A 20,112-nucleotide genomic window follows, 5' to 3' on the forward strand; every position below is an offset into this window, starting at 1 on the left:
ACAAAGTGTGAAGCTGTCAACGGCCATCCTAAGCTGAACGCGCCTGCTCTCGTCAGATCGCAGACTGCTACCCAGCTTAGGGCACGATAAGTACCAGCATGAGAGACTGGCTGGGAATCCCAGGTGTTGTTGACATTTTGCTCTGTAGCCGCCTTCCGCTTCGATTCCGAAAAGGATTTATTGATGCTTAAATCCACAGTATACAGGGTTTGAAGATGTCTACGGCCATCCTAAGCTGAATGCGCCTGTTCTCGTCAGATCGCAGACTGCTTCCCAGCTTCGGGCCTGGTAAAAACCAGCATGGGAGACTGGCTGGGAATCCCGGGTGCAGTTGACATTTTGCTCCGATTCCGAAAATTATTTATTGATGCTTAAATCCACAGTATACAAAGTGTGAAGCTGTCAACGGCCATCCTAAGCTGAACGCGCCTGCTCTCGTCAGATCGTGGACTGCTACTCAGCTTAGGGCCTGGTAAGTACCAGCATGGGAGACTGGCTGGGAATCCCGGGTGCAGTTGACATTTTGCTCTGTTGCCGCCTTACGCTCCGATTCTGAAAAGGATTTATTGATGCTTAAATCCACAGTATACAGGGTGTCCAGATGTCTACGGCTATCCTAAGCTGAATGCGCCTGTTCTCGTCAGATCGCAGACTGCTACCCAGCTTAGGGCCCGGTAAGTACTGGCATGGGAGACTGGCTGGGAATCCCAGGTGCCGTTGACATTTTGCTCTATTGCTTCCCTCCGCTCCGATTCCGAAAATAATTTATTGATGCTTAAATCCACAGTATACAAGGTGTGAAGCTGTCGACGGCCATCCTAAGCTTAACGCGCCTGCTCTCGTCAGATCGCAGACTGGTACCGATCTTAGGGCCCGGTAAGTACCGGCATGGGACACTGGCCGGGAATCCCGGCTGCCGTTGACATTTTGCTCTGTTGCCGCCTTACGCTCCGATTCCGAAAAGGATTTATTGATGCTTAAATCCACAGTATACAGGGTGTGAAGATGTCTACGGCAATCCTAAGCTGAATGCGCCTGTTCTCGTCAGATCGCAGACTGCTTCCCAGCTTCGGGCCTGGTAAGTACCAGCATGGGAGACTGGCTGGGAATCCCGGGTGCAGTTGACATTTTGCTCTGTATCTGCTCCGATTCCGAAAATTATTTATTGATGCTTAAATCCACAGTATACAAAGTGTGAAGCTGTCAACGGCCATCCTAAGCTGAACTCGCCTGCTCTCGTCAGATCGCAGACTGCTACCCAGCTTAGGGCCTGGTAAGTACCAGCTTGGGAGACTGGCTGGGAATCCCAGGTGTTGTTGACATTTTGCTCTGTAGCCGCCTTCCGCTTCGATTCCGAAAAAGATTTATTGATGCTTAAATCCACAGTATACAGGGTGTGAAGCCGTCTACGGCTATCCTAAGCTGAATGTGCCTGTTCTTGTCAGATCGCAGACTGCTGCCCGGCAAGTACGGGCATGGGAGACTGGCTGGCAATCCAAGGTGCTATTGACATTTTGCCCTGTTGCCACCTTCCTCTCTGATTCCGAAAAGGATTTATTGATGCTTAAATGCACAGTATAAAAAGCATGAAGCTGTGAATGGTCATCGTAAGCTGAACGCGCCTGCTCTGGTCAGATCGCAGACTGCTACCCAGCTTAGGGCACGGTAAGTACCAGCATGGGAGACTGGCTGGGAATCCCAGGTGTCGTTGACATTTTGCTCTGTTGCCGCCTTACGCTCCGATTCCGAAAAGGATTTATTGATGCTTAAATCCACAGTATACAGGGAGTGAAGATGTCTACGGCCATCCTAAGCTGAATGCGCCTGTTTCTCGTCAGATCGCAGACTGCTACTCAGCTTCAGACCTGGTAAGTACCAGCATGGGAGAGTGGCTGGGAATCCCGGGTGCAGTTGACATTTTGCTCTGTTTCTGCTCCGATTCCGAAAATTATTTATTGATGCTTAAATCCACAGTATACAAAGTGCGAAGCTGTCAACGGCCATCCTAAGCTGAACGCGCCTGCTCTCGTCAGATCGCAGACTGCTACCCAGCTTAGGGCCTGGTAAGTACCAGCATGGGAGACTGGCTGGGAATCCCGGGTGCAGTTGACATTTTAATCTGTTGCCGCCTTCCGCTCCGATTCGGAAAAGGATTTATTGATGCTTAAATCCACAATATATAGGGTGTGAAGCTGTCAACGGCCATCCTAAGCCTGAACGTGCCTGCTCTCCTCAGATCGCAGACTGCTGCCCGGCAGATACCGGCATGGGAGACTGGCTGGCAATCCAAGGTGCCATTGACATTTTGCTCTGTTGCCGCCTTCTTCTCCGATTAATAAAAATATTTATTGATGCTTAAATCCACAATATACAAGGCGTAAAGATGTCAACGGCCATCCTAAGCTGAACGCGCCTGCTCTCGTCAGATCGCAGACTGCTACCCAGCTTAGGGCCCGGTAAGTACCAGCATGGGAGACTGGCTGGGAATCCCAGGTGTTGTTGACATTTTGCTCTGTAGCCGCCTTCCGCTTCGATTCCGAAAAGGATTTATTGATGCTTAAATCCACAGTATACAGGGTGTGAAGGTGTCTACGGCCATCCTAAGCTGAATGCGCCTGTTCTCGTCAGATTGCAGACTGCTTCCCAGCTTCGGGCCTGGTAAAAACCAGCATGGGAGACTGGCTGGGAATCCCGGGTGCAGTTGACATTTTGCTCCGATTCCGAAAATTATTTATTGATGCTTAAATCCACAGTATACAAAGTGTGAAGCTGTCAACGGCCATCCTAAGCTGAACGCGCCTGCTCTCGTCAGATCGCGGACTGCTACTCAGCTTAGGGCCTGGTAAGTACCAGCATGGGAGACTGGCTGGGAATCCCGGGTGCAGTTGACATTTTAATCTGTTGCCGCCTTCCGATCCAATTCGGAAAAGGATCTATTGATGCTTAAATCCACAATATACAGGGTGTGAAGCTGTCAACGGCCATCCTAAGCCTGAACGTGCCTGCTCTCTTCAGATCGCAGACTGCTGCCCGGCATGGGAGACTGGCTGGCAATCCAAGGTGCCATTGACATTTTGCTCTGTTGCCGCCTTCCTCTCCGATTAATAAAAATATTTCTTGATGCTTAAATCCACAATATACAAGGCGTGAAGACGTCAACGGCCATCCTAAGCTGAACGCGCCTGCTCTCGTCAGATTGCAGACTGCTACCCAGCTTAGCGCCCAGTAAGTACCGGCATGGGAGACTGGCTGGGAATCCCGGCTGCCCTTGACATTTTGCTCTGTTGCCGCCTTCCGTTCCGATTCCGAAAAGGATTTATTGATGCTTAAATGCACAGTATAAAGGGCAAGAAGCTGTCAACGGCCATCCTAAACTGAACGCGCCTGCTCTCGTCAGATCGCAGACTGCTACCCAGCTTAGGGCCCGGTAAGTACCAGCATGGGAGACTGGCTGGGAATCCCAGGTGTCGTTGACATTTTGCTCTGTTGCCGCTTTACGCTTCGATTCCGAAAAGGATTTATTGATGCTTAAATCCACAGTATACAGGGTGTGAAGATGTCTACGGCCATTCTAAGCTGAATGCGCCTGTTCTCGTAAGAACGCAGACTGCTACCCAGCTTCGGGCCTGGTAAGTACCAGCATGGGAGACTGGCTGGGAATCCCGGGTGCAGTTGACATTTTAATCTGTTGCCGCCTTCCGATCCAATTCGGAAAAGGATCTATTGATGCTTAAATCCACAATATACAGGGTGTGAAGCTGTCAACGGCCATCCTAAGCCTGAACGTGCCTGCTCTCTTCAGATCGCAGACTGCTGCCCGGTATGGGAGACTGGCTGGCAATCCAAGGTGCCATTGACATTTTGCTCTGTTGCCGCCTTCCTCTCCGATTAATAAAAATATTTCTTGATGCTTAAATCCACAATATACAAGGCGTGAAGACGTCAACGGCCATCCTAAGCTGAACGCGCCTGCTCTCGTCAGATTGCAGACTGCTACCCAGCTTAGCGCCCAGTAAGTACCGGCATGGGAGACTGGCTGGGAATCCCGGGTGCAGTTGACATTTTGCTCTGTTGCCGCCTTCCGTTCTGATTCCGAAAAGGATTTATTGATGCTTAAATGCACAGTATAAAAAGCATGAAGCTGTCAATGGCCATCCTAAGCTGAACGCGCCTGCTCTCGTCAGATCGCAGACGGCTACCCAGCTTAGGGCCCCGTAAGTACTGGCATGGGAGAGTGGCTGGGAATCCCGGGTGCCGTTGACATTTTGCTCTATTGCTGCCTTCCGCTCCGATTCCGAAAAGAATTTATTGATGCTTAAATCCACAGTATACAAGGTGTGAAGCTGTCGACGGCCATCCTAAGCTTAACGCGCCTGCTCTCGTCAGATCGCAGACTGGTACAGATCTTAGGGCCCGGTAAGTACCGGCATGAGACACTGGCTGGGAATCCCGGCTGCCGTTGACATTTTGCTCTGTTGCCGCCTTCCGTTCCGATTCCGAAAAGGATTTATTGATGCTTAAATGCACAGTATAAAGGGCAAGAAGCTGTCAACGGCCATCCTAAGCTGAATGCGCCTGCTCTCGTCAGATCGCAGACTGCTACCCAGCTTAGGGCCTGGTAAGTACCAGCATGGGAGACTGGCTGGGAATCCCGGTTGCTGTTGCCATTTTGCTCTGTTTCTGCTCCGATTCTGAAAATTATTTATTGATGCTTAAATCCACAGTATACAAAGTGTGAAGCTGTCAACGGCCATCCTAAGCTGAACGCGCCTGCTCTCGTCAGATCGCAGACTGCTACCCAGCTTAGGGCACGGTAAGTACCAGCATGAGAGACTGGCTGGGAATCCCAGGTGTTGTTGACATTTTGCTCTGTAGCCGCCTTCCGCTTCGATTCCGAAAAGGATTTATTGATGCTTAAATCCACAGTATACAGGGTGTGAAGATGTCTACGGCCATCCTAAGCTGAATGCGCCTGTTCTCGTCAGATCGCAGACTGCTTCCCAGCTTCGGGCCTGGTAAAAACCAGCATGGGAGACTGGCTGGGAATCCCGGGTGCAGTTGACATTTTGCTCCGATTCCGAAAATTATTTATTGATGCTTAAATCCACAGTATACAAAGTGTGAAGCTGTCAACGGCCATCCTAAGCTGAACGCGCCTGCTCTCGTCAGATCGTGGACTGCTACTCAGCTTAGGGCCTGGTAAGTACCAGCATGGGAGACTGGCTGGGAATCCCGGGTGCAGTTGACATTTTAATCTGTTGCCGCCTTCCGATCCAATTCGGAAAAGAATCTATTGATGCTTAAATCCACAATATACAAGGTGTGAAGCTGTCAACGGCCATCCTAAGCCTGAACGTGCCTGCTCTCTTCAGATCGCAGACTGCTGCCCGGCATGGGAGACTGGCTGGCAATCCAAGGTGCCATTGACATTTTGCTCTGTTGCCGCCTTCTTCTCCGATTAATAAAAATATTTATTGATGCTTAAATCCACGATATACAATGCGTAAAGATGTCAACGGCCATCCTAAGCTGAACGCGCCTGCTCTCGTCAGATCGCAGACTGCTACCCAGCTTAGGGCCCGGTAAGTACCAGCATGGGAGACTGGCTGGGAATCCCAGGTGTTGTTGACATTTTGCTCTGTAGCCGCCTTCTGCTTCGATTCCGAAAATGATTTATTGATGCTTAAATCCACAGTATACAGGGTGTGAAGCCGTCTACGGCTATCCTAAGCTAAATGTGCCTGTTCTTGTCAAATCGCAGACTGCTGCCCGGCAAGTACGGGCATGGGAGACTGGCTGGCAATCCAAGGTGCTATTGCCATTTTGCTCTGTTGCCGCCTTCCTCTCCGATTCCGAAAAGGATATATTGATGCTTAAATGCACAGTATAAAAAGCATGAAGCTGTCAATGGCCATCGTAAGCTGAACGCGCCTGCTCTCATCAGATCGCAGACTGTTACCCAGCTTACGGCCCGGTAAGTACTGGCATGGGAGACTGGCTGGGAATCCCAGGTGCCGTTGACATTTTGCTCTATTGCTGCCTTCCACTCCGATTCCGAAAATAATTTATTGATGCTTAAATCCACAGTATACAAGGTGTGAAGCTGTCGACGGCCATCCTAAGCTTAACGCGCCTGCTCTCGTCAGATCGCAGACTGGTACAGGTCTTAGGGCCCGGTAAGTACCGGCATGGGACACTGGCTGGGAATCCCGGCTGCCCTTGACATTTTGCTCTGTTGCCGCCTTCCGTTCCGATTCCGAAAAGGATTTATTGATGCTTAAATGCACAGTATAAAGGGCAAGAAGCTGTCAACGGCCATCCTAAGCTGAACGCGCCTGCTCTCGTCAGATCGCAGACTGCTACCCAGCTTAGGGCTCGGTAAGTACCAGCATGGGAGACTGGCTGGGAATCCCAGGTGTCGTTGACATTTTGCTCTGTTGCCGCTTTACGCTTCGATTCCGAAAAGGATTTATTGATGCTTAAATCCACAGTATACAGGGTGTGAAGATGTCTACGGCCATCCTAAGCTGAATGCGCCTGTTCTCGTAAGAACGCAGACTGCTACCCAGCTTCGGGCCTGGTAAGTACCAGCATGGGAGACTGGCTGGGAATCCCGGGTGCAGTTGACATTTTGCTCTGTTTCTGCTCCGATTCCGAAAATTATTTATTGATGCTTAAATCCACAGTATACAAAGTGTGAAGCTGTCAACGGCTATCCTAAGCTGAACGCGCCTGCTCTCGTCAGATCGCAGACTGCTACCCAGCTTAGGGCCTGGTAAGTACCAGCATGGGAGACTGGCTGGGAATCCCGGGTGCAGTTGACATTTTAATCTGTTGCCGCCTTCCGATCCAATTCGGAAAAGGATCTATTGATGCTTAAATCCACAATATACAGGATGTGAAGCTGTCAACGGCCATCCTAAGCCTGAACGTGCCTGCTCTCTTCAGATCGCAGACTGCTGCCCGTCATGGGAGACTGGCTGGCAATCCAAGGTACCATTGACATTTTGCTCTGTTGCCGCCTTCCTCTCCGATTAATAAAAATATTTATTGATGCTTAAATCCACAATATACAAGGCGTGAAGATGTCAACGGCCATCCTAAGCTGAACGCGCCTGCTCTCGTCAGATTGCAGACTGCTACCCAGCTTAGGGCCCATTAAGTACCGCCATGGGAGACTGGATGGGATACCCGGGTGCAGTTGACATTTTGCTCTGTTGCCGCCTTCCGTTCTGATTCCGAAAAGGATTTATTGATGCTTAAATGCACAGTATAAAAAGCATGAAGCTGTCAATGGCCATCCTAAGCTGAACGCGCCTGCTCTCGTCAGATCGCAGACTGCTACCCAGCTTAGGGCCCGGTAAGTACCAGCATTGGAGACTGGCTGGGAATCCCAGGTGTCGTTGACATTTTGCTCTGTTGCCGCCTTACGCTCCGATTCTGAAAAGGATTTATTGATGCTTAAATCCACAGTATACAGGGTGTCCAGATGTCTACGGCTATCCTAAGCTGAATGCGCCTGTTCTCGTCAGATCGCAGACTGCTACCCAGCTTAGGGCCCGGTAAGTACTGGCATGGGAGACTGGCTGGGAATCCCAGGTGCCGTTGACATTTTGCTCTATTGCTTCCCTCCGCTCCGATTCCGAAAATAATTTATTGATGCTTAAATCCACAGTATACAAGGTGTGAAGCTGTCGACGGCCATCCTAAGCTTAACGCGCCTGCTCTCGTCAGATCGCAGACTGGAACCGATCTTAGGGCCCGGTAAGTACCGGCATGGGACACTGGCCGGGAATCCCGGCTGCCGTTGACATTTTGCTCTGTTGCCGCCTTACGCTCCGATTCCGAAAAGGATTTATTGATGCTTAAATCCACAGTATACAGGGTGTGAAGATGTCTACGGCAATCCTAAGCTGAATGCGCCTGTTCTCGTCAGATCGCAGACTGCTTCCCAGCTTCGGGCCTGGTAAGTACCAGCATGGGAGACTGGCTGGGAATCCCGGGTGCAGTTGACATTTTGCTCTGTATCTGCTCCGATTCCGAAAATTATTTATTGATGCTTAAATCCACAGTATACAAAGTGTGAAGCTGTCAACGGCCATCCTAAGCTGAACTCGCCTGCTCTCGTCAGATCGCAGACTGCTACCCAGCTTAGGGCCTGGTAAGTACCAGCTTGGGAGACTGGCTGGGAATCCCAGGTGTTGTTGACATTTTGCTCTGTAGCCGCCTTCCGCTTCGATTCCGAAAAAGATTTATTGATGCTTAAATCCACAGTATACAGGGTGTGAAGCCGTCTACGGCTATCCTAAGCTGAATGTGCCTGTTCTTGTCAGATCGCAGACTGCTGCCCGGCAAGTACGGGCATGGGAGACTGGCTGGCAATCCAAGGTGCTATTGACATTTTGCCCTGTTGCCGCCTTCCTCTCTGATTCCGAAAAGGATTTATTGATGCTTAAATGCACAGTATAAAAAGCATGAAGCTGTGAATGGTCATCGTAAGCTGAACGCGCCTGCTCTGGTCAGATCGCAGACTGCTACCCAGCTTAGGGCACGGTAAGTACCAGCATGGGAGACTGGCTGGGAATCCCAGGTGTCGTTGACATTTTGCTCTGTTGCCGCCTTACGCTCCGATTCCGAAAAGGATTTATTGATGCTTAAATCCACAGTATACAGGGAGTGAAGATGTCTACGGCCATCCTAAGCTGAATGCGCCTGTTTCTCGTCAGATCGCAGACTGCTACTCAGCTTCAGACCTGGTAAGTACCAGCATGGGAGAGTGGCTGGGAATCCCGGGTGCAGTTGACATTTTGCTCTGTTTCTGCTCCGATTCCGAAAATTATTTATTGATGCTTAAATCCACAGTATACAAAGTGCGAAGCTGTCAACGGCCATCCTAAGCTGAACGCGCCTGCTCTCGTCAGATCGCAGACTGCTACCCAGCTTAGGGCCTGGTAAGTACCAGCATGGGAGACTGGCTGGGAATCCCGGGTGCAGTTGACATTTTAATCTGTTGCCGCCTTCCGCTCCGATTCGGAAAAGGATTTATTGATGCTTAAATCCACAATATATAGGGTGTGAAGCTGTCAACGGCCATCCTAAGCCTGAACGTGCCTGCTCTCCTCAGATCGCAGACTGCTGCCCGGCAGATACCGGCATGGGAGACTGGCTGGCAATCCAAGGTGCCATTGACATTTTGCTCTGTTGCCGCCTTCTTCTCCGATTAATAAAAATATTTATTGATGCTTAAATCCACAATATACAAGGCGTAAAGATGTCAACGGCCATCCTAAGCTGAACACGCCTGCTCTCGTCAGATCGCAGACTGCTACCCAGCTTAGGGCCCAGTAAGTACCGGCATGGGAGACTGGCTGGGAATCCCGGGTGCAGTTGACATTTTGCTCTGTTGCCGCCTTCCGCTCCGATTCGGAAAATGATTTATTGATGCTTAAATGCACAGTATAAAGGGCGTGAAGCTGTCAATGGCCATCCTAAGCTGAACGCGCCTGCTCTCGTCAGATCGCAGACTGCTACCCAGCTTAGGGCCCGGTAAGTACCAGCATTGGAGACTGGCTGGGAATCCCAGGTGTCGTTGACATTTTGCTCTGTTGCCGCCTTACGCTCCGATTCTGAAAAGGATTTATTGATGCTTAAATCCACAGTATACAGGGTGTGCAGTTGTCTACGGCTATCCTAAGCTGAATGCGCCTGTTCTCGTCAGATAGCAGACTGCTACCCAGCTTAGGGCCCGGTAAGTACTGGATTGGGAGACTGGCTGGGAATCCCAGGTGCCGTTGACATTTTGCTCTATTGCTTCCCTCCGCTCCGATTCCGAAAATAATTTATTGATGCTTAAATCCACAGTATACAAGGTGTGAAGCTGTCGACGGCCATCCTAAGCTTAACGCGCCTGCTCTCGTCAGATCGCAGACTGGTACAGATCTTAGGGCCCGGTAAGTACCGGCATGGGACACTGGCTGGGAATCCCGGCTGCCGTTGACATTTTGCTCTGTTGCCGCCTTACGCTCCGATTCCGAAAAGGATTTATTGATGCTTAAATCCACAGTATACAGGGTGTGAAGATGTCTACGGCAAACCTAAGCTGAATGCGCCTGTTCTCGTCAGATCGCAGACTGCTTCCCAGCTTCGGGCCTGGTAAGTACCAGCATGGGAGACTGGCTGGGAATCCCGGGTGCAGTTGACATTTTGCTCTGTATCTGCTCCGATTCCGAAAATTATTTATTGATGCTTAAATCCACAGTATACAAAGTGTGAAGCTGTCAACGGCCATCCTAAGCTGAACTCGCCTGCTCTCGTCAGATTGCAGACTGCTACCCAGCTTAGGGCCTGGTAAGTACCAGCTTGGGAGACTGGCTGGGAATTCCAGGTGTTGTTGACATTTTGCTCTGTAGCCGCCTTCCGCTTCGATTCCGAAAAAGATTTATTGATGCTTAAATCCACAGTATACAAGGTGTGAAGCTGTCGACGGCCATCCTAAGCTTAACGCGCCTGCTCTCGTCAGATCGCAGACTGGTACAGATCTTAGGGCCCGGTAAGTACCGGCATGAGACACTGGCTGGGAATCCCGGCTGCCGTTGACATTTTGCTCTGTTGCCGCCTTCCGTTCCGATTCCCAAAAGGATTTATTGATGCTTAAATGCACAGTATGAAGGGCGAGAAGCTGTCAACGGCCATCCTAAGCTGAACGCGCCTGCTCTCGTCAGATCGCAGACTGCTACCCAGCTTAGGGCCTGATAAGTACCAGCATGGGAGACTGGCTGGGAATCCCGGTTGCCGTTGACATTTTGCTCTGTTTCTGCTCCGATTCCGAAAATTATTTATTGATGCTTAAATCCACAGTATACAAAGTGTGAAGCTGTCAACGGCCATCCTAAGCTGAACGTGCCTGCTCTCGTCAGATTGCAGACTGCTACCCAGCTTAGGGCCCGGTAAGTACCAGCATGGGAGACTGGCTGGGAATCCCAGGTGTTGTTGATATTTTGCTCTGTAGCCGCCTTCCGCTTCGATTCCGAAAAGGATTTATTGATGCTTAAATCCACAGTATACAGGGTGTGAAGATGTCTACGGCCATCCTAAGCTGAATGCGCCTGTTCTCGTCAAATCGCAGACTGGTACAGATCTTAGGGCCCGGTAAGTACCGGCATGGGACACTGGCTGGTAATCCCGGCTGCCGTTGACATTTTGCTCTGTTGCCGCCTTCCGTTCCGTTCCGATTCCAAAAAGGATTTATTGATGCTTAAATGCACAGTATAAAGGGTGAGAAGCTGTCAACGGCCATCCTAAGCTGAACGCGCCTGCTCTCGTCAGATCGCAGACTGCTGCCCAGCTTAGGGCCCGGTAAGTACCAGCATGGGAGACTGGCTGGGAATCCCAGGTGTCGTTGACATTTTGCTCTGTTGCCGCTTTACGCTTCGATTCCGAAAAGGATTTATTGATGCTTAAATCCCCAGTATACAGGGTGTGAAGATGTCTACGGCCATCCTAAGCTGAATGCGCCTGTTCTCGTAAGTACGCAGACTGCTACCCAGCTTCGGGCCTGGTAAGTACCAGCATGGGAGACTGGCTGGGAATCCCGGGTGCAGTTGACATTTTTCTCTGTTTCTGCTCCGATTCCGAAAATTATTTATTGATGCTTAAATCCACAGTATACAAAGTGTGAAGCTGTCAACGGCTATCCTAAGCTAAACGCACCTGCTCTCGTCAGATCGCAGACTGCTACCCAGCTTAGGGCCCGGTAAGTACCAGCATGGGAGACTGGCTGGGAATCCCAGGTGTTGTTGACATTTTGCTCTGTAGCCGCCTTCTGCTTCGATTCCGAAAATGATTTATTGATGCTTAAATCCACAGTATACAGGGTGTGAAGCCGTCTACGGCTATCCTAAGCTGAATGTGCCTGTTCTTGTCAAATCGAAGACTGCTGCCCGGCAAGTACGGGCATGGGAGACTGGCTGGCAATCCAAGGTGCTATTGCCATTTTGCTCTGTTGCCGCCTTCCTCTCCGATTCCGAAAAGTATATATTGATGCTTAAATGCACAGTATAAAAAGCATGAAGCTGTCAATGGCCATCGTAAGCTGAACGCGCCTGCTCTCATCAGATCGCAGACTGTTACCCAGCCTACGGCCCGGTAAGTACTGGCATGGGAGACTGGCTGGGAATCCCAGGTGCCGTTGACATTTTGCTCTATTGCTGCCTTCCACTCCGATTCCGAAAATAATTTATTGATGCTTAAATCCACAGTATACAAGGTGTGAAGCTGTCGACGGCCATCCTAAGCTTAACGCGCCTGCTCTCGTCAGATCGCAGACTGGTACAGGTCTTAGGGCCCGGTAAGTACCGGCATGGGACACTGGCTGGGAATCCCGGCTGCCCTTGACATTTTGCTCTGTTGCCGCCTTCCGTTCCGATTCCGAAAAGGATTTATTGATGCTTAAATGCACAGTATAAAGGGCAAGAAGCTGTCAACGGCCATCCTAAGCTGAACGCGCCTGCTCTCGTCAGATCGCAGGCTGCTACCCAGCTTAGGGCCCGGTAAGTACCAGCATGGGAGACTGGCTGGGAATCCCAGGTGTCGTTGACATTTTGCTCTATTGCCGCATTACGCTTCGATTCCGAAAAGGATTTATTGATGCTTAAATCCACAGTATACAGGGTGTGAAGATGTCTACGGCCATTCTAAGCTGAATGCGCCTGTTCTCGTAAGAACGCAGACTGCTACCCAGCTTCGTGCCTGGTAAGTACCAGCATGGGAGACTGGCTGGGAATCCCGGGTGCAGTTGACATTTTAATCTGTTGCCGCCTTCCGATCCAATTCGGAAAAGGATCTATTGATGCTTAAATCCACAATATACAGGGTGTGAAGCTGTCAACGGCCATCCTAAGCCTGAACGTGCCTGCTCTCTTCAGATCGCAGACTGCTGCCCGGCATGGGAGACTGGCTGGCAATCCAAGGTGCCATTGACATTTTGCTCTGTTGCCGCCTTCCTCTCCGATTAATAAAAATATTTCTTGATGCTTAAATCCACAATATACAAGGCGTGAAGACGTCAACGGCCATCCTAAGCTGAACGCGCCTGCTCTCGTCAGATTGCAGACTGCTACCCAGCTTAGCGCCCAGTAAGTACCGGCATGGGAGACTGGCTGGGAATCCCGGGTGCAGTTGACATTTTGCTCTGTTGCCGCCTTCCGTTCTGATTCCGAAAAGGATTTATTGATGCTTAAATGCACAGTATAAAAAGCATGAAGCTGTCAATGGCCATCCTAAGCTGAACGCGCCTGCTCTCGTCAGATCGCAGACGGCTACCCAGCTTAGGGCCCCGTAAGTACTGGCATGGGAGAGTGGCTGGGAATCCCGGGTGCCGTTGACATTTTGCTCTATTGCTGCCTTCCGCTCCGATTCCGAAAAGAATTTATTGATGCTTAAATCCACAGTATACAAGGTGTGAAGCTGTCGACGGCCATCCTAAGCTTAACGCGCCTGCTCTCGTCAGATCGCAGACTGGTACAGATCTTAGGGCCCGGTAAGTACCGGCATGAGACACTGGCTGGGAATCCCGGCTGCCGTTGACATTTTGCTCTGTTGCCGCCTTCCGTTCCGATTCCGAAAAGGATTTATTGATGCTTAAATGCACAGTATAAAGGGCGAGAAGCTGTCAACGGCCATCCTAAGCTGAATGCGCCTGCTCTCGTCAGATCGCAGACTGCTACCCAGCTTAGGGCCTGGTAAGTACCAGCATGGGAGACTGGCTGGGAATCCCGGTTGCTGTTGCCATTTTGCTCTGTTTCTGCTCCGATTCCGAAAATTATTTATTGATGCTTAAATCCACAGTATACAAAGTGTGAAGCTGTCAACGGCCATCCTAAGCTGAACGCGCCTGCTCTCGTCAGATCGCAGACTGCTACCCAGCTTAGGGCCCGGTAAGTACCAGCATGGGAGACTGGCTGGGAATCCCAGGTGTTGTTGACATTTTGCTCTGTAGCCGCCTTTCGCTTCGATTCCGAAAAGGATTTATTGATGCTTAAATCCACAGTATACAGGGTGTGAAGATGTCTACGGCCATCCTAAGCTGAATGCGCCTGTTCTCGTCAGATCGCAGACTGCTTCCCAGCCTCGGGCCTGGTAAAAACCAGCATGGGAGACTGGCTGGGAATCCCGGGTGCAGTTGACATTTTGCTCCGATTCCGAAAATTATTTATTGATGCTTAAATCCACAGTATACAAAGTGTGAAGCTGTCAACGGCCATCCTAAGCTGAACGCGCCTGCTCTCGTCAGATCGCGGACTGCTACTCAGCTTAGGGCCTGGTAAGTACCAGCATGGGAGACTGGCTGGGAATCCCGGGTGCAGTTGACATTTTAATCTGTTGCCGACTTCCGATCCATTTCGGAAAAGAATCTATTGATGCTTAAATCCACAATATACAAGGTGTGAAGCTGTCAACGGCCATCCTAAGCCTGAACGTGCCTGCTCTCTTCAGATCGCAGACTGCTGCCCGGCATGGGAGACTGGCTGGCAATCCAAGGTGCCATTGACATTTTGCTCTGTTGCCGCCTTCTTCTCCGATTAATAAAAATATTTATTGATGCTTAAGTCCACAATATACAATGCATAAAGATGTCAACGGCCATCCTAAGCTGAACGCGCCTGCTCTCGTCAGATCGCAGACTGCTACCCAGCTTAGGGCCCGGTAAGTACCAGCATGGGAGACTGGCTGGGAATCCCAGGTGTTGTTGACATTTTGCTCTGTAGCCGCCTTCTGCTTCGATTCCGAAAATGATTTATTGATGCTTAAATCCACAGTATACAGGGTGTGAAGCCGTCTACGGCTATCCTAAGCTGAATGTGCCTGTTCTTGTCAAATCGCAGACTGCTGCCTGGCAAGTACGGGCATGGGAGACTGGCTGGCAATCCAAGGTGCTATTGCCATTTTGCTCTGTTGCCGCCTTCCTCTCCGATTCCCGAAAAGGATATATTGATGCTTAAGCCACAGTATAAAAAGCAAGAAGCTGTCAATGGCCATCGTAAGCTGAACGCGCCTGCTCTCATCAGATCGCAGACTGTTACCCAGCTTACGGCCCGGTAAGTACTGGCATGGGAGACTGGCTGGGAATCCCAGGTGCCGTTGACATTTTGCTCTATTGCTGCCTTCCACTCCGATTCCGTAAATAATTTATTGATGCTTAAATCCACAGTATACAAGGTGTGAAGCTGTCGACGGCCATCCTAAGCTTAACGCGCCTGCTCTCGTCAGATCGCAGACTGGTACAGGTCTTAGGGCCCGGTAAGTACCGGCATGGGACACTGGCTGGGAATCCCGGCTGCCCTTGACATTTTGCTCTGTTGCCGCCTTCCGTTCCGATTCCGAAAAGGATTTATTGATGCTTAAATGCACAGTATAAAGGGCAAGAAGCTGTCAACGGCCATCCTAAGCTGAACGCGCCTGCTCTCGTCAGATCGCAGACTGCTACCCAGCTTAGGGCCCGGTAAGTACCAGCATGGGAGACTGGCTGGGAATCCCAGGTGTCGTTGACATTTTGCTCTGTTGCCGCTTTACGCTTCGATTCCGAAAAGGATTTATTGATGCTTAAATCCACAGTATACAGGGTGTGAAGATGTCTACGGCCATCCTAAGCTGAATGCGCCTGTTCTCGTAAGAACGCAGACTGCTACCCAGCTTCGGGCCTGGTAAGTACCAGCATGGGAGACTGGCTGGGAATCCCGGGTGCAGTTGACATTTTGCTCTGTTTCTGCTCCGATTCCGAAAATTATTTATTGATGCTTAAATCCACAGTATACAAAGTGTGAAGCTGTCAACGGCCATCCTAAGCTGAACTCGCCTGCTCTCGTCAGATCGCAGACCGCTACCCAGCTTAGGGCCTGGTAAGTACCAGCTTGGGAGACTGGCTGGGAATCCCAGGTGTTGTTGACATTTTGCTCTGTAGCCGCCTTCCGCTTCGATTCCAAAAAAGATTTATTGATGCTTAAATCCACAGTATACAGGGTGTGAAGCCGTCTACGGCTATCCTAAGCTGAATGTGCCTGTTCTTGTCAGATCGCAGACTGCTGCCCGGCAAGTACGGGCATGGGAGACTGGCTGGCAATCCAAGGTGCTATTGACATTTTGCCCTGTTGCCGCCTTCCTCTCTGATTCCGAAAAGGATTTATTGATGCTTAAATGCACAGTATAAAAAGCATGAAGCTGTGAATGGTCATCGTAAGCTGAACGCGCCTGCTCTCGTCAGATCGCAGACTGCTACCCAGCTTAGGGCACGGTAAGTACCAGCATGGGAGACTGGCTGGGAATCCCAGGTGTCGTTGACATTTTGCTCTGTTGCCGCCTTACGCTCCGATTCCGAAAAGGATTTATTGATGCTTAAATCCACAGTATACAGGGAGTGAAGATGTCTACGGCCATCCTAAGCTGAATGCGCCTGTTTCTCGTCAGATCGCAGACTGCTACTCAGCTTCAGACCTGGTAAGTACCAGCATGGGAGACTGGCTGGGAATCCCGGGTGCAGTTGACATTTTGCTCTGTTTCTGCTCCGATTCCGAAAATTATTTATTGATGCTTAAATCCACAGTATACAAAGTGCGAAGCTGTCAACGGCCATCCTAAGCTGAACGCGCCTGCTCTCGTCAGATCGCAGACTGCTACCCAGCTTAGGGCCTGGTAAGTACCAGCATGGGAGACTGGCTGGGAATCCCGGGTGCAGTTGACATTTTAATCTGTTGCCGCCTTCCGCTCCGATTCGGAAAAGGATTTATTGATGCTTAAATCCACAATATATAGGGTGTGAAGCTGTCAACGGCCATCCTAAGCCTGAACGTGCCTGCTCTCCTCAGATCGCAGACTGCTGCCCGGCAGATACCGGCATGGGAGAGTGGCTGGCAATCCAAGGTGCCATTGACATTTTGCTCTGTTGCCGCCTTCTTCTCCGATTAATAAAAATATTTATTGATGCTTAAATCCACAATATACAAGGCGTAAAGATGTCAACGGCCATCCTAAGCTGAACAAGCCTGCTCTCGTCAGATCGCAGACTGCTACCCAGCTTAGGGCCCAGTAAGTACCGGCATGGGAGACTGGCTGGGAATCCCGGGTGCAGTTGACATTTTGCTCTGTTGCCGCCTTCCGCTCCGATTCGGAAAATGATTTATTGATGCTTAAATGCACAGTATAAAGGGCGTGAAGCTGTCAACGGCCATCCTAAGCTGAACGCGCCTGCTCTCGTCAGATCGCAGACTGCTACCCAGCTTAGGGCCCGGTAAGTACCAGCTTGGGAGACTGGCTGGGAATCCCAGGTGTTGTTGACATTTTGCTCTGTAGCCGCCTTCCGCTTCGATTCCGAAAAAGATTTATTGATGCTTAAATCCACAGTATACAGGGTGTGAAGCCTCCTACGGCTATCCTAAGCTGAATTTGCCTGTTCTTGTCAGATCGCAGACTGCTGCCCGGCAAGTACGGGCATGGGAGACTGGCTGGCAATCCAAGGTGCTATTGACATTTTGCTCTGTTGCCGCCTTCCTCTCTGATTCCGAAAAGGATTTATTGATGCTTAAATGCACAGTATAAAAAGCATGAAGCTGTGAATGGCCATCGTAAGCTGAACGCGCCTGCTCTCGTCAGATCGCAGACTGCTACCCAGCTTAGGGCCCGGTAAGTACTGGCATGGGAGACTGGCTGGGAATCCCGGGTGCCGTTGACATTTTGCTCTATTGCTGCCTTCCGCCCTGATTCCGAAAATAATTTATTGATGCTTAAATCCACAGTATACAAGGTGTGAAGCTGTCGACGGCCATCCTAAGCTTAACGCGCCTGCTCTCATCAGATCGCAGACTGGTACAGATCTTATGGCCCGGTAAGTACCGGCATGAGACACTGGCTGGGAATCCCGGCTGCCGTTGACATTTTGCTCTGTTGCCGCCTTCCGTTCCGATTCCGAAAAGGATTTATTGATGCTTAAATGCACAGTATAAAGGGCGAGAAGCTGTCAACGGCCATCCTAAGCTGAACGCGCCTGCTCTTGTCAGATTGCAGACTGCTACCCAGCTTAGGGCCCGGTAAGTACCAGCATGGGAGACTGGCTGGGAATCCCAGGTGTCGTTGACATTTTGTTCTGTTGCCGCCTTCCGCTCCGATTCCGAAAAGGATTTATTGATGCTTAAATCCACAGTATACAGGGTGTGAAGATGTCTACGGCCATCCTAAGCTGAATGCGCCTGTTCTCGTCAGATCGCAGACTGCTACCCAGCTTAGGGCCCGGTAAGTACTGGCATGGAAGACTGGCTGGGAATCCCAGGTGCCGTTGACATTTTGCTCTATTGCTGCCCTCCGCTCCGATTCCGAAAAGAATTTATTGATGCTTAAATCCACAGTATACAAGGTGTGAAGCTGTCGACGGCCATCCTAAGCTTAATGCGCCTGCTCTCGTCAGATCGCAGACTGGTACAGATCTTAGGGCCCGGTAAGTACCGGCATGGGACACTGGCTGGGAATCCCGGCTGCCGTTGACATTTTGCACTGTTGCCGCCTTACGCTCCGATTCCGAAAAGGATTTATTGATGCTTAAATCCACAGTATACAGGGTGTGAAGATGTCTGCGGCCATCCTAAGCTGAATGCGCCTGTTCTCGTCAGATCGCAGACTGCTTCCCAGCTTCGGGCCTGGTAAGTACCAGCATGGGAGACTGGCTGGGAATCCCCGGTGCAGTTGACATTTTAATCTGTTGCTGCCTTCCCATCCAATTCGGAAAAGGATCTATTGATGCTTAAATCCACAATATACAGGGTGTGAAGCTGTCAACGGCCATCCTAAGCCTGAACGTGCCTGCTCTCCTCAGATCGCAGAACGCTGCCCGGCAGATACCGGCATGGGAGACTGGCTGGCAATCCAAGGTGCCATTGACATTTTGCTCTGTTGCCGCCTTCTTCTCCGATTAATAAAAATATTTATTGATGCTTAAATCCACAATATACAATGCATAAAGATGTCAACGGCCATCCTAAGCTGAATGCGCCTGCTCTCGTCAGTTCGCAGACTGCTACCCAGCTTAGGGCCCGGTAAGTACCAGCATGGGAGACTGGCTTGGAATCCCAGGTGTTGTTGACATTTTGCTCTGTAGCCGCCTTCCGCTTCGATTCCCAAAATGATTTATTGATGCTTAAATCCACAGTATACAGGGTGTGAAGCCGTCTACGGCTATCCTAAGCTGAATGTGCCTGTTCTTGTCAGATCGCAGACTGCTGCCCGGCAAGTACAGGCATGGGAGACTAGCTGGCAATTCAAGGAAATATTTACATTTTGCTCTGTTGACGCCTTCCTCTCAGATTCCGAAAAGGATTTATTGATGCTTAAATGCACAGTATAAAAGCATGAAGCTGTCAATGGCCATACTAAGCTGAACGCGCCTGCTCTCGTCAGATCGCAGACTGCTACCCAGCTTAGGGCCTGGTAAGTAGTGGCATGGGAGACTGGCTTTGACATTTTGCTCTATTGCTGCCCTCCGCTCCGATTCCGAAAAGAATTTATTGATGATTAAATCCACAGTATATAAGGTGTGAAGCTGTCGACGGCCATCCTGAGCTTAACGCGCCTGCTCTCGTCATATCGCAGACTGGTACAGATCTTAGGGCCCGGTAAGTACCGGCATGGGACACTGGCTGGGAATCCCGGCTGCCGTTGACATTTTGCTCTGTTGCCGCCTTACGCTCCGATTCCGAAAAGGATTTATTGATGCTTAAATCCACAGTATACAGGGTGTGATGATGTCTACGGCCATCCTAAGCTGAATGCGCCTGTTCTCGTCAGATCGCAGACTGCTTCCCAGCTTCGGGCCTGGTAAGTACCAGCATGGGAGACTGGCTGGGAATCCCGGGTGCAGTTGATATTTTGCTCTGTTTCTGCTCCGATTCCGAAAATTATTTATTGATGCTTAAATCCACAGTATACAAAGTGTGAAGCTGTCAACGGCCATCCTAAGCTGAACGCGCCTGCTCTCGTCAGATCGCAGACGGCTACCCAGCTTAGGGCCCGGTAAGTACCAGCATGGGAGACTGGCTGGGAATCCCAGGTGTTGTTGACATTTTGCTCTGTAGC

At 50.4% G+C, this 20,112-nt stretch overlaps 21 pseudogenes; all 21 read left to right on the plus strand.

Annotated features, from left to right (window-relative positions):
* Nucleotides 1–603: 603 nt before the first annotated feature.
* LOC130346874 (5S ribosomal RNA) lies at nucleotides 604–723 on the plus strand (annotated as a pseudogene).
* A 1,269-nt stretch (nucleotides 724–1,992) lies between these two features.
* On the plus strand, nucleotides 1,993–2,112 carry LOC130351937 (5S ribosomal RNA; annotated as a pseudogene).
* A 273-nt stretch (nucleotides 2,113–2,385) lies between these two features.
* On the plus strand, nucleotides 2,386–2,505 carry LOC130321177 (5S ribosomal RNA; annotated as a pseudogene).
* Nucleotides 2,506–3,356: 851 nt separating this feature from the next.
* On the plus strand, nucleotides 3,357–3,476 carry LOC130352143 (5S ribosomal RNA; annotated as a pseudogene).
* Nucleotides 3,477–4,547: 1,071 nt separating this feature from the next.
* On the plus strand, nucleotides 4,548–4,667 carry LOC130335390 (5S ribosomal RNA; annotated as a pseudogene).
* Nucleotides 4,668–5,511: 844 nt separating this feature from the next.
* LOC130321188 (5S ribosomal RNA) lies at nucleotides 5,512–5,631 on the plus strand (annotated as a pseudogene).
* A 676-nt stretch (nucleotides 5,632–6,307) lies between these two features.
* LOC130331224 (5S ribosomal RNA) lies at nucleotides 6,308–6,427 on the plus strand (annotated as a pseudogene).
* Nucleotides 6,428–7,289: 862 nt separating this feature from the next.
* On the plus strand, nucleotides 7,290–7,409 carry LOC130352767 (5S ribosomal RNA; annotated as a pseudogene).
* Nucleotides 7,410–7,491: 82 nt separating this feature from the next.
* Nucleotides 7,492–7,611, plus strand: LOC130346885 (5S ribosomal RNA; annotated as a pseudogene).
* A 1,269-nt stretch (nucleotides 7,612–8,880) lies between these two features.
* LOC130351938 (5S ribosomal RNA) lies at nucleotides 8,881–9,000 on the plus strand (annotated as a pseudogene).
* Nucleotides 9,001–9,475: 475 nt separating this feature from the next.
* On the plus strand, nucleotides 9,476–9,595 carry LOC130352768 (5S ribosomal RNA; annotated as a pseudogene).
* A 1,085-nt stretch (nucleotides 9,596–10,680) lies between these two features.
* Nucleotides 10,681–10,800, plus strand: LOC130317390 (5S ribosomal RNA; annotated as a pseudogene).
* Nucleotides 10,801–12,477: 1,677 nt separating this feature from the next.
* On the plus strand, nucleotides 12,478–12,597 carry LOC130329295 (5S ribosomal RNA; annotated as a pseudogene).
* Nucleotides 12,598–13,668: 1,071 nt separating this feature from the next.
* On the plus strand, nucleotides 13,669–13,788 carry LOC130335401 (5S ribosomal RNA; annotated as a pseudogene).
* Nucleotides 13,789–13,863: 75 nt separating this feature from the next.
* Nucleotides 13,864–13,983, plus strand: LOC130321199 (5S ribosomal RNA; annotated as a pseudogene).
* Nucleotides 13,984–14,632: 649 nt separating this feature from the next.
* LOC130321210 (5S ribosomal RNA) lies at nucleotides 14,633–14,752 on the plus strand (annotated as a pseudogene).
* A 676-nt stretch (nucleotides 14,753–15,428) lies between these two features.
* LOC130314909 (5S ribosomal RNA) lies at nucleotides 15,429–15,548 on the plus strand (annotated as a pseudogene).
* Nucleotides 15,549–15,825: 277 nt separating this feature from the next.
* LOC130352675 (5S ribosomal RNA) lies at nucleotides 15,826–15,945 on the plus strand (annotated as a pseudogene).
* A 670-nt stretch (nucleotides 15,946–16,615) lies between these two features.
* Nucleotides 16,616–16,735, plus strand: LOC130351940 (5S ribosomal RNA; annotated as a pseudogene).
* A 475-nt stretch (nucleotides 16,736–17,210) lies between these two features.
* Nucleotides 17,211–17,330, plus strand: LOC130332491 (5S ribosomal RNA; annotated as a pseudogene).
* Nucleotides 17,331–19,978: 2,648 nt separating this feature from the next.
* Nucleotides 19,979–20,098, plus strand: LOC130321570 (5S ribosomal RNA; annotated as a pseudogene).
* The last annotated feature ends 14 nt before the right edge of the window (nucleotides 20,099–20,112 follow it).

Source organism: Hyla sarda, chromosome 1 (assembly GCF_029499605.1).
Source record: "Hyla sarda isolate aHylSar1 chromosome 1, aHylSar1.hap1, whole genome shotgun sequence".
NCBI classification, from domain to species: Eukaryota; Metazoa; Chordata; class Amphibia; order Anura; family Hylidae; genus Hyla; species Hyla sarda.